This window comes from Mobula birostris, chromosome 5 (assembly GCF_030028105.1).
Source record: "Mobula birostris isolate sMobBir1 chromosome 5, sMobBir1.hap1, whole genome shotgun sequence".
In the NCBI taxonomy this organism is placed as follows: domain Eukaryota; kingdom Metazoa; phylum Chordata; class Chondrichthyes; order Myliobatiformes; family Myliobatidae; genus Mobula; species Mobula birostris.
This window is the reverse complement of record NC_092374.1, coordinates 40,733,113-40,745,585: the sequence shown is the minus strand read 5'-3', so window position 1 is coordinate 40,745,585 and position 12,473 is coordinate 40,733,113. Positions and strand designations below refer to the sequence as shown.

Here is a 12,473-nt window from a genome sequence, read left to right as displayed (position 1 = left end):
ACCAGAGGGCACAGACTCAGAATAGGGGGGCATGCCTTTAGAACAGAGATGGCGATTAATTTTTTTAGCCAGAGTTGCAAATCTGTGGAATGTGTTACCACAGGTGGCTGTGGAGGTCAAGACGTTAGGTATATTTAAAGAAGAACTTGATAGGTTCTTGATTAGTAACAGCATGAAAAGTTATGGAGAGAAGGCAGGAGAATGGGGTCGAGTGGGATAAAAAAAACCAGCCATGATGGAATAGCGGAGCAGATTCAACGGAATGAATGGCCTAATTCTACTTCTCTGTCTTAGGGCCTTATTTTGTTCAAAAGCCTCTCAAGTAAAATGTAATTTTTGTTAATGAATTTGAATTAAGTTAATTAATTTTGTATTTGACCATTACTGACTTTCATCATGCCAATAGTTCTCATGACTTCTTCCTAAGCCTGCAACAAAATTAATTAGTTTGTATCTTTCTCTATCCTTTCATTCTATTTCAACTCTGTTACACTTTACCTTTTCTTTTTTTTAAGTCTTTTTTTTCAATCCATGAAAACCCAAAAAGGATTAAAAGATGAGTCATCTGTTCATTTGCGTTTGATTCATTCCACATACAAACCATAGCTACTCTGCGTTGTTGATCATGATGGAAAATCTTCTTGTTGCTTTCCAATACTGATTCTTATATCTTCAGGAAATCTTGAGATCTTCTTGCTCTGTTTTATTGATTTGAGACATGCTTTTGTGGACAAGGCCCACAGAAATGATGTTTTCCAATGAAACCAACAAATCAAAACTCCTATCTTCTGATCTATCAACCTTTCCATCCATCTCAAATCTGGGTAACCAAATGTTTTACTAACAAGCTGATGAAAACGTCAGGAGACACAAATCCGACATTTCTTTTCTTTGTGGCAGGCAACTAAACAGCAATGTCAGTTAAATAGTCCACTAACAAATCCAACTCCAATTCACCCTTGAATTGATTTTTAAGCCTTTCATTAATTAATAAATATGCAAACATACAGTATATTTGCATATGAAGTACATATATATATATATGCAGAACAATTGTATCTTACGTTCTCCACTTCCATTTCTTTTCCTGTTGAACATTTCTGTATTTATCTGTCCTTTATTTATCTTAAATTCTCTCTTTTCTACACATTAACATCTTTCAATTTTTCAATCTTTTTGTATTCTATCTCCTTCACTGTTAACCCTCTCCCACTCACTCTACCTGTCCTTGCCCCTTTTCTCCTTCTGCTCCCCCTCCCCTTTCCCTACCACTCTCCCTCTTCCTACCTCTCCCCTTCCCTCCCCCTCCTCTCCTCCCTCCTCCCTATCCCACTCTCTTTCCCCTCTCTCTCCCTCCCTCCCTTCACGCTCTCCCTTTCTCTTCCACTCTCACTCTCTCCTTTTCACTCCTTCTCTCCCTCTCCCGCATTTCTGCTCCTCACATTCCTCCCTTTCTCTCTGCCTCCCCTCTTCCTCCTCCCACTCTCTCACTATGGCTCCCCTGCTTAGAGTCAAAGAGTGAGATAGCATGGAAACAGGCCCTTTGGGCCAGCTGGTCCATCCTGACATGGTTCCCATCTAAGCTGGTCCATCCTGACATGGTACCCATCTAAGCTGGTCCATCCTGACATGGTTCCCATCTAAGCTGGTCCACCCTGACATGGTTCCCATCTAAGCTGGTCCACCCTGACATGGTTCCCATCTAAGCAGGTCCCATTTCCAATGTAATATTTCCTGCAATTGCTTTACATTTGACTTTCCCATTCTCTCTTATTCAGAGGCTGATACTTCTGAGGAGCATTCCACATGATTTCTCACATGAGAACATAGGTTGGTTTAAACTTATCGTGTCAAAGTGGTGCACCAATAAACTGATGCTTCCCTTTAAAACTGGTTAATGCTCTTATATATTCTTTATGAGTTAAAGTTGAGCTCTGTGGTCCATTGGAATTGATATATTGTCAAAACAAAACAAGCCTATTCAATTACAAGGAATGCTTTCAGTCATGTGCCAAAAATACAAGAGTCTGAAACTTAAGGAAATCAACATTTCAGTTGACTGAGTTTACAGATATAACTCTGCCTAATCATTATCCTCTTAGCTTTGTCTCCCAAAACTCATAGCGCTTTCTTGCTAAGCAGTGATTATGTATAGAAGCAAGGAGTATTATTTGCTTCAGCACTTCATCTCTTACAGAGCCTCTCTAATGTGTTAATAAAACCTGTCTTCTCCAAAATTACTGTTTCATGACAGGATTCTTTCCTCATCCAGGGCAGTAAGTTATTTTTATTGTGTTTCATTAGGATTTCTTTTTATTCTCCAAATTTATAGTGACTCCAAACAACTGTTTTGATGAGGACAGCTTTTCAGCCAGTGGTTTAAAGCTCCAACAAACAATGCACAGTTTCAATAACGCTTTCTGCTCTCCAGTAAAAAATAACAGATTTTGTGCTGAATAAAAAACATTTTCTCTGCATCTACTTAAATGTTTGTTTGAGGCCCCACTTAAGCACTTTTTAAAGTTCAAAGATCAAAGTATGTTTATAATCAAAATACACATATGTCACCATATACAACCCTAAGATTCATTTTCTTGTGGGCATACTCAGTAAATCTATAGAATAGTAACCATAAGTGAATCAGTGAAAGACTGCCCAACTTGGGTGTTCTACCAGAGTATAAAGACAACAAACTGTGCAAATACAAAAAGAAAGAAAGAAAAATAATAAATAAATAAGCAATATATATTAAGAACATGAGATGAAGAGTCCTTGAAAGTGAATGCATTGGTTGTGGGAGCATTTCAATGAATGGACAAGTGAAGTTGAGTGAAGTTATCCCCTTTGGGTTAAGAACCTGATGGTTGAGTGGTAATAACTGTTCCTGAAGCTGGCGATGTGAGGCCTGGTGCTCCTGTACCTTCTTTGAGAAAAGAGCATGTCTTGGGTGGTGGGGGTCCCTGATGATGGATGCTACTTTCCTGTGACAGTGTTTCATGTAGGTATGCTCAATGGTTGGGATATTAGTTATCTTACTGTATTTTTTCTGCTAAACTAATAGACCCTGAAATTTCATATACCTCTGCACTCTCAGCCTGTGACCATTGACCACCTAAATTGCATTAAGGAGTTACAAAAGACCACAAAGTTTTACAGATCAATTAAGTGATTAGTCTGGAATATATGATCATATGGAGCAATATATGAGAAAGCTAAAAGGTTCCCACTTTACTCAAGGAGAATGCCGAGGAAACTGAAAGTCTAAAACATGTTAATAAAATGTGGAACTCTGATATGAAGGTTACAAAAAATTAACATGCATTAACAATAAGCATCTGTGGAAGCAATTGATACATTGGCTTTTACTGAGGTTTCAGAGTAAGAAGGTCCTGCTCTCTTTCTACAGAGCCTTAGTTGCACTATAGCTCAAGTGAAATCAAGCAACAAAGGTGCCAACAAGGATTCAGTCCCAGATGAGCTCAATGGCTTTTATGCTCACTTTAACTGCCAAAACATAGAGGCACTTCCACGAAATCTCACAGTCCATGAATACCCTGTGATTTCAGCCTCTGAAGCTGACTTGAGAGCGTCCTTCAGGAGGGGAAGTCACAGAAAGCGTCCAGCCCAGACGGGGTACCTGGCCAAGAACTAAAGACTTGTGCTGATCAACTGATTGGGATCTTCACTGATATAGTTAACCTCTCGCTTTGGCAGTCTGAGGTATCCAGCAGCTTCAAGCAGGCTTCAGTTATACTGGTACTTAAGAAGAATGTGGTAACCTGCCTTAATAACAATCATCCAGTAGAACTTACATCTACTGTACTGAAGTGCTTTGAGAGGATAGCGATGAAACATATCAACTACTGCCGGAGAAGAGACTTGGATCCATTCCAGTTTGCCTACCGTCACAACAGGTCCACATCGGATGCCGGTTCGATGGCTCTTCACTCAACCCTGGAAAACTGGATAGTGAAGATGCATATATCAGGATGTTTTTCATTGATTACACCTCGGCATTCAATTCTATGATCCCCTCTAAACTAATCTATAAGCTTCAAGTCCTAGGCTTCAATATCTCTGTGCAACTGGATCCTCGATTCCTCTCAGTTGCAGACCCCTGTCAGTTCGGACTGGCAACAGCATCTCCTCCACAATCACCATCAGCACAGGTGCACCACAAAGCTCCTTGCTCTACTCGTTTTATACTTATGACTGTGAGGCTAAGTACAGCTCCATTGTCATATTTAAGATTGTAGATGACACAACTGTCATTGGCCGAATAAAAGGTGTGATAAATCAGAATATAGCAGGGAGATTGGAAATCTGGCTGAGTGGTGCCACAACAACACTCACTCACTCAATGCCAGCAAGACCAAAGAGCTTATTATTGACTTCAGGAGGAGGAAACTGAAGGTCCATGAACCCGTCCTCATCGGGGGACCAGAGGTGGGGAGGATCAGCAACTTTAAATTCCTCGATGTTATCATTTCAAAGGATCTGTCCTGGGTCCAGCACGTAAGTGCAATTATGAAGAAGTAATGGCAGTGCTTCTACTTCCTTAGAAGATTGCAAAGATTTGGCATGATATCTAAAACTTGGACAAACTTCTGTAGATGTGCAGTAGAGAGTATATTGACTGGTTGTATCACAGCCTGGTATAGAAACACCAATGTTCTTGAACAGAAAATCCTACAAAATGTGGTGGATACGGCCCAGTCTATCACGAGTAAAGCCTTCCCCACCATTGAGTGTGTCTACACACAGCACTGTTGCTAGAAAGGAGCGTCCATCATCAAGGATCCCCACCACCCAGGTCATGCTCTCTCATAACTGCTACCATCAAGAAGAAGGTACAGGAGCCTTAGGACCCACACCAACAAGTTCAGGAACAGTTATAACCCCTCAACCATGAGGCTTTTAAACCAATGAGAAGAATTTCACTCAACATCGCTCACCCCATCACTGAACTGTCCCCACAACATATGGACTTAATTTCAAGGACTCTTCATCTCATGTTCTTGAAATTTATTGCTTATTTATTTATTATTTTCTTATTTATTGAGGGCTCAAGCTGGTAAAACCTGAGGCACATGCAGAGCAAAACACACTCATTTCTCAATTGCTAGGAAATTTCAGACTATTCTAGTGATGTTTAGTATTGTGGCTTTCTTGAGATTTACAAATATTACTGCCTAGGAAAATTATTTAATGCTACTGTGTAATAACTTTAGGATAATAGCAGTTGTAGATATTATTACTGAGACAATATATGCCCTGTTCATGTTCCATGGTCTTTCAATTTCTTCTTTTAATTCAGCATCTTTCTAGTATTTCTCATTTATCGATTTCTGTAAGTTATGTGGTTTTGGAATGGCAATGTTTTTAAGTAAGTTGTTCTTGCTTGTTTATCCTGTGCGAGTATATCTGGACGGCTATTATGGATTGTCCTATCAATAATAATGGATCGGTCATGATATAATTTGTGTGACTCTGACTCTAAAACTGGGTCAGGCTTGTATTTATAGTAAGGTATGGTGTCTTTCATGAGTTTGTATTTTAAAGCAAGATTTTGGTGAATTGCAGCACAGCTCCAACACCATATTCAGATTTGCTGATGACACCACAGTCGTAGTTTGAATCAAAGGTGGTGACAAATCAGCATATAGGATGAAGAATGAAAATCTGGCTGAACACCCTCATACTCAATGCCAGCAAGACCAAGGAACTGATTATTGATTTCAGGAGGAGGAAACCAGAAGTCCATCAGCCAGTCTTCACCGGGGGATCAGAGGTGGAGAGGGTCAGCAACTTTAAATTCCCCTGTGTTATTATTTTGGAAGACCTGTCCAGGACCCAGCACGTAAGTGCAATTATGAAGAAAGCATGGCAGTGCCTCTAATTCACTGGGAGTTTGCGAAGATTCAGCATGATATCTAAAACTTTGACAAACTTCTACAGATGTGTCATGGAGAGTATATTAACTAAATGCATCACAGCCTGGTATGGAAACATCAATGGCCTTAAACTCTTCTTGGACTTCCAGCGGGGTACAGGTATCAATTTTAACTGATATTTTGATGACAAACTCTGCTACCTTCTCCCTGATGAAATTAAATTGCCCCTCAATCATCAGGCTCTTGGGCCAAAGGGGATAACTTCTCTCAACTTCACGTCCCATCACTGAAATGTTCCCACAATCTATGTACTTATTTTAAAGGGCTCATCGTCTCATGTTCTTCATATTTATTTATTTGTTTGTTTGTTTATTATTTCTTTCATTTTGTATTTGCACAGTTTGTTGTCTTTTGCACACCAGTTAAACACCCTAGTTGGTGTAGTTTTGTTGAGGATGTATCTCCTGGTAGAACAATTGAGAATTAAGGGTTATACAATAAGGATAATAAGTCACCTATTTGGATTAAGGTAACAAGACATTTCTTTACCCAGAGGTAAGTAATTCTTTTTAAATCTGTGAATGTGGGTGGCTCATTCAGAGATATATAAAAAGCGGAGATCAATCAAAAGAGAATCTGAGAAAGAGTGGCAAAATGGAGCTGATATAGCACTGTAGCTGTGATCTCATGGTAGAGTGGGCTCTTTTTGCTCATACTGAGCTGAAGGCTATCAGTGCAAATGAACAAAGACCAATACCATGTTTTACAAAGTAACCTAGTGTCGAAGTGCCTATGGCTTTCCCTTTTCTCAAAGAGTCCACAAATCAAATACTGGAAAGAAATACTTTTTCTACATACAATCTCTTTTGCAACTACTAAACATCACCAATATTTCACAGTTAACAAGACTGTAGCTATACAGATGTTTAGAGAATATAAAGGAACATGGATGCATAGTGCCATAGTTACTGGAAGAGTAACCAGAGTTTTATGACTATCGATAAGCACATGTTGAATCCCTCCATAGCAGTATGACAAATACTTAAGGTTTAGAAGCAGAGGTAGACCATTCAGGCAATCACGTTTGCTCCTCCTTTCAATAAGATAGCCATTGGTTGTTCATCAGTTTCCTGCTCTGTCTTCATTTTCCTTGAACCCCTTAAATTCTAAGAAAGTAATCATTAATATACTTGGTGAATGGATTTACACTGAATTTGTTTGGGTAGAGAATTCCAAATGTTTAAGGAACTCTGAGTCAAGAAATGTCTTCTCATCTCTACTCTGAATGGTCAGTTTCTTATTGTGAGACTGTGATCCTGGTTCTAGACTTCACAGGCAGGGAAAACAAAATCCCTATGTTCATCCTGACAAGTTCCATCAGAATTACATTTCAATGAGGTCCCCCAACTTTAGAGTATATTCTCAGTCTGCTTAATCTCTCATGAGCAGAAACCAGCCATTTTAGAAATCCATCTGGGGAACCTTCATTGGTTTCCTCTCACTAAAATTTGCATTTATAAAGCTATTCTCAATAATGGTAACTATCATACTACACATCTGGTTCACTGATGTCCATCAGGGAAGGAAATCTGCCATCCCAACACTGTCTGGTTTAATGGAGGGTGTGGGCCCACCAATGTAATCAATTTACTTCACCCCTTTGTTTAGGGGCAAATAAGAATGGACAACAGATGGATGCCAGCGACATCCACATTTTGTAAAAGAAAAGCAACTTGTGCAACACAGAAAGATGTCAATGACCGCCGATTTGCTCAAAATTTGGTAATTACCTGTTCACAATAACTTCGCTTTCCCTCTCCACAGAAGCTGCCTGACCCGTGGAATATTTTTGAGCATGTTCTTTCTTTTTGTCTGTTTGAACTATCTGTTGAAGCTGGGAAGTGGTGCTGTGGGAGAGGGGAGGTCGGTGCAGGAAACCAATTGCTCCTCATAGCCGGATTGTGGGGGGAGTCATTTTCATCAGATTAATATAGTACCTCCACCAGAGCAACGCTGGATCATGTACATGTCTATAAGGTGGGAGATATATACTCACTGTTCCAAACTAAAAGGTAATGTTACCACAGAGACAATGTAGCACGTAGATAACATATGACAAAGAGACATTGTAGAGACTTAAATAAAACATAGGTTCTAGGAAGATAAATACAGACTTTGAAAATAAGAATGCCAGATGTAGTTTATAGATTTTCATCATATTTTCATTTTTGCCTGTTTTATGTGTCATTATTTAATCAATGTGACATTTTCATTTCTTATTTGTGTTATTTATTTGAATATATTTTCCAATACTTGCTGAACATCATGGTTGAGAGAATCTAAAAACTCATTTAAAATAAACAAGTAAATAATTACTCAAAAATATTTCAATGCATCTATTACCAACACAGTTTAATATCTATGCATTGTATTTGCTTATAATCATTTCTTCAGAACAGGTTCCTCACTGGCAAGGCTAGTGTTTATTCTACACCTCTAAGATAAAAGTAAATCACTTTCCTTAAACAATGCAGTGAAAGTTCTCCTACAAGATTATGGGGTGGGGGGGGGGTGTGGAGACAATTCCAGGACTTGGATCCAGCACCTTTGAAAAGAGAGCAACATACTTCCATGTCAGCATGGCGAGCCATGTGCCTACTTCCCATGTACCCCTCGGTGTAGGAGTCAAGGGTCAGAATGACAAATACTTATGGTGGTGGAATGGGGTGTCAGTGACCAAATAGTCATGTCCTGGGAGAGTGAATCTGCTTGTATACAGAAATATTACAGAAGTGAGAATCTGTTTTTCCTTATTACATTAATATTGTTGTCATAAATAGTTACCAGAGCAGAACTTCTAAAAAAAGTAATAAATGTCAATTAATGTACGAGAAAATCTGCAGATGCTGGAAATCCAAAGCAACACACACGAAATGCAGAGAAACTCAGTCCTGAAGAAATGTCTCGGCCCGAAACATCAACTGTTTACTCTTTGCCATAGATGTTGCCTGACCTGCTGAGTTCCTCTAGCTTTTAGTGTGTATCGCTTCAATTTATGTAGTTCCTGATCATGTCTCGGATTAATTCCAAAGTGGATCATATGGAATGAAATACGTTGTTCGATTGCAGATATTTTAACATTGTATGTCAATGTGCTTATCCACTTAGAAAATAATATCTTTATAAGACAGACATTTTATTCTATTTGAAGTTCTTGTGAAACAGTGCATTAATAGGCAATTGCAAAAGTTCTTCCAATACTGGCTGTGCAGGATCTGCTGTGGAAATTTATGGACTAACATCTCAGTATATTAAAATATTGACAGTCAATTTATCAGTGGAAAATCTGTGATGTGTTTTGAAAAAGATTTACTGAAATAGAGAAGTGAAATTGAGAAGGCTTCTCTGCTGGTTTGAATGTGATACTCTCCACAGCAGAGACAAGACTTCTGCTGCTGCTCTGGGAATGTACCTTTATTTGCTGATAAATGGATTAACACTTCCTGCTTTTAAGTCTTTTAGTTTCAATTTGCTCTTCTGCATTTGAAGCAAAACTGCAAATATATGCCACTGAATAATTATTTCTATTATGTACATTATTGGGAATCTTTTGTAAGTGTGTGTGTGTGTGTGTGTGTGTGTGTGTGTGTGTGTGTGCGCGCGCGAGAGAGAGAATGCATGCGTGTATGTGCAGTCTTTACCCAAATTATTTTACGATTATTTTAAAATATAAATTAGAAAAATATTCCAAATTATTTAAGTTTTATTATAAGTAATATGTCTTCAGAAAAGAAAAGATTGTTTAAACAGTTTAGATACATTGTGCTTAAGCATTAATATTAATTAAAATTATTTCTACCCACTTCATGAATTTTTGAAATGGAATGTGCACATTTCAACAAGATTTCATGAATGAATGCATTAGATAATGTAAGTTTTGTGTGGCTCTCTGCATTAATGTTACACAAAATCAGGTAATTTCAAAACCTTTGAGACCATTTATCAAAATGAATATTAATCCATCACAATACACCAATTGCCTACAAATGATGCAATTATTATTACTTTGCTGGTTTATTTAAACTGGCAAAAATAAGTAAGACATCTGTAAATTTAAAAATTTCAAATGCTACAATTATTTTCAGGACCATCCTAAATCATGGGCTCAGTTTTGTTTCTAACCATGAAAATGTAGTTTTGAAGACCTGACTTAAATCATTGTGACTGAATGATGCAAGAAGTACTTGCTGAAGAGCCGGTCTTTCATGCAGATTGATCTAAATTTTTTTGAGAAGGATGTAAGATATGCAATATCAGTTTTTAAAGAAAAAAACAGAATATCTACTGCACTTCACCCAGAACTTACTGACAATTCTCTGTTATTTCTTTTCTAAAAACATATTATCCTTATGAACTATTATTTTCCAAATGACGAAAGTCTCACCAAACCATCAAGCTATATGGCAATATGTGCATTTCGATAGGTTTTAGATGTTTCTAATTAGCCGCATTCATTAGACAAGTATACCTTGCCAGACTAAAAATCACAAGGATATTACCTTTCAATTAACTTATAAATTAAATCTGAATTTTTCTGTGAAACAAATTAAATCTGAAACTTACTGTGAAACAAATTAAATCTGAATTTTTCTGTGAAACTTACCAGTGAGCCTATAAAGAGGGTGTCTGGCTACCTGCTTCTCACAGTCTCCACACATAGATTTGATTAAAAGAAGGTACTAATCGCGTCAGAGTTTGAAACTACCCAAGAAAGAGAACAGGAACAGAATTACTTCGTTCTCTTTTTTTTCAGATGAGTACCTTCGGAAAAAAAGGAAGGAAGGGAGGGGAGAGGAAGCCAACAGCCCTTTGACTTCCTGCAAAAAAATAAGGAAACTCCAGATAGTCATCTTTCTCTCAGAAAAAAAAGAGATTCATATGGAAACAACAAAAACGGAAATTAGATAGAAGTTTGAACCTTCATTCCCAGCCCAGATTGGGGCACTGCTTGCTTACAGCAGTTTGTTATTTTTATAGAGAGTTGAGAGTTTAAGCATAATCTAGTGAACAAAAAGCATTTTAAAATCTCTTGTACCCATGTTATTAATAGTAAGCATTCATTTCAATCTCAGTTTTACATCAAAAGCTGAAGATCCTCATTTCAAATGATCAACATAATTTAATTCAATAATGTACACAGAATATTATGGCATCAACAGGATCACTATCATTGTATAAAAGGAACATGATTAATGTTTATAATTGCATTTATTGTGGGTTTTTTTATTGTTAATGAACAGTGATTTATGCTTATAGTAAGCTGCTCTTGCATTCACAAGTTACAGCAGATGTAAAGGGATATGGCAAATTTTACAACGTTTAACTAATTACAACCTGGTTTAGTAAATATTATACCTCCAAATCAACATAAAAACACAAGATAAATTAAAGACTTATTCAAAAATAAATTACATGGACATGGACAACACAAGTGATTTAGCATGTGCAATATCTACAAGTTTGCCGTGTTTGGACCCCATGCCTATTTATTTCTAAAATCATGCACAAAAATTAATTAATATTCAACAGGCTTGCAGATTTCTAGATTTTAGTTCGTTACATATGTGTCCCAGTAAATCACAGTTCAGTAAAACCATGCAATTTAGATATTAAAATGATCAATACACTTATTTACTTCTACTGTAAGAAAGTGCGCACGTTCCTTAAGCAGTTTCCATATAACCAAATAACCATATAACAATTACAGCACGGAAACAGGCCATCTCGGCCCTTCTAGTCCGTGCCGAACACTTACTCTCAGCTAGCTATCCAATTTTACTTTAAATGACAATATTGAACCTGCCTCTACCACTTCTGCTGGAAACTCGTTCCACACAGCTCCACTCTCTGAGTAAAGAAGTTCCCCCTCATGTTACCCCCAAACTTTTCCCCCCAACTCTCAACTCATGTCCTCTTGTTTGAACTTCCCCTACTCTCAATGGAAAAAGCCTATCCATGTCAACTCTATCTATTCCCCTCATAATTTTAAATACCTCTATTAAGTTCCCCCTCAACCTTTTACGCTCCAAAGAATAAAGACCCAACTTGTTCAACCTTTCTCTGTAATTTAGGTGCTGAAACCCAGGTAACATTCTAGTAAATCTTCTCTGTACTCTCTCTATTTTGTTGACATCTTTCCTATAATTTGGAGACCAGAACTGTACACAATACTCCAAATTTGGCCTTACCAATGCCTTGTACAATTTTAACATTACATGCCAACTCCTATACTCAATGCTCTGATTTATGAAGGCCAGCATACCAAAAGCTTTCTTCACCACCCTATCCACATGAGATTCCACCTTCAGGGAACTATGCACCATTATTCCTAGATCCCTCTGTTGTACTGCATTCTTCAATGCCCTACCATTTACCATGTATGTCCTATTTCGATTAGTCCTACCAAAATGTAGCACCTCACATTTATCAGCATTAAACTCCATCTGCCATCTTTCAGCCAAATCTTCTAACTGGCCTAAATCTCTCTGAAAGCTTTGAAAACCTACTTCATTATCCACA

At 37.8% G+C, this 12,473-nt stretch overlaps 1 protein-coding gene across 4 annotated transcripts in view; it reads right to left on the bottom strand.

Moving 5' to 3' along the window:
- Positions 1-10,688, bottom strand: part of znf366 (zinc finger protein 366) — a 48,294-nt gene extending 37,606 nt beyond the window's left edge. Inside the window, exons 1-2 of one of the 4 annotated variants that reach the window (XM_072257940.1) lie at positions 10,558-10,688; positions 3,904-3,962 (exon numbers count right to left, since the gene is read on the bottom strand). The gene's annotated coding sequence lies outside the window, so the exon portion shown is untranslated. The other 3 variants (XM_072257939.1, XM_072257943.1, XM_072257942.1) reach the window with 3 other exon arrangements.
- Between the last annotated feature and the right edge of the window lie 1,785 nt (positions 10,689-12,473).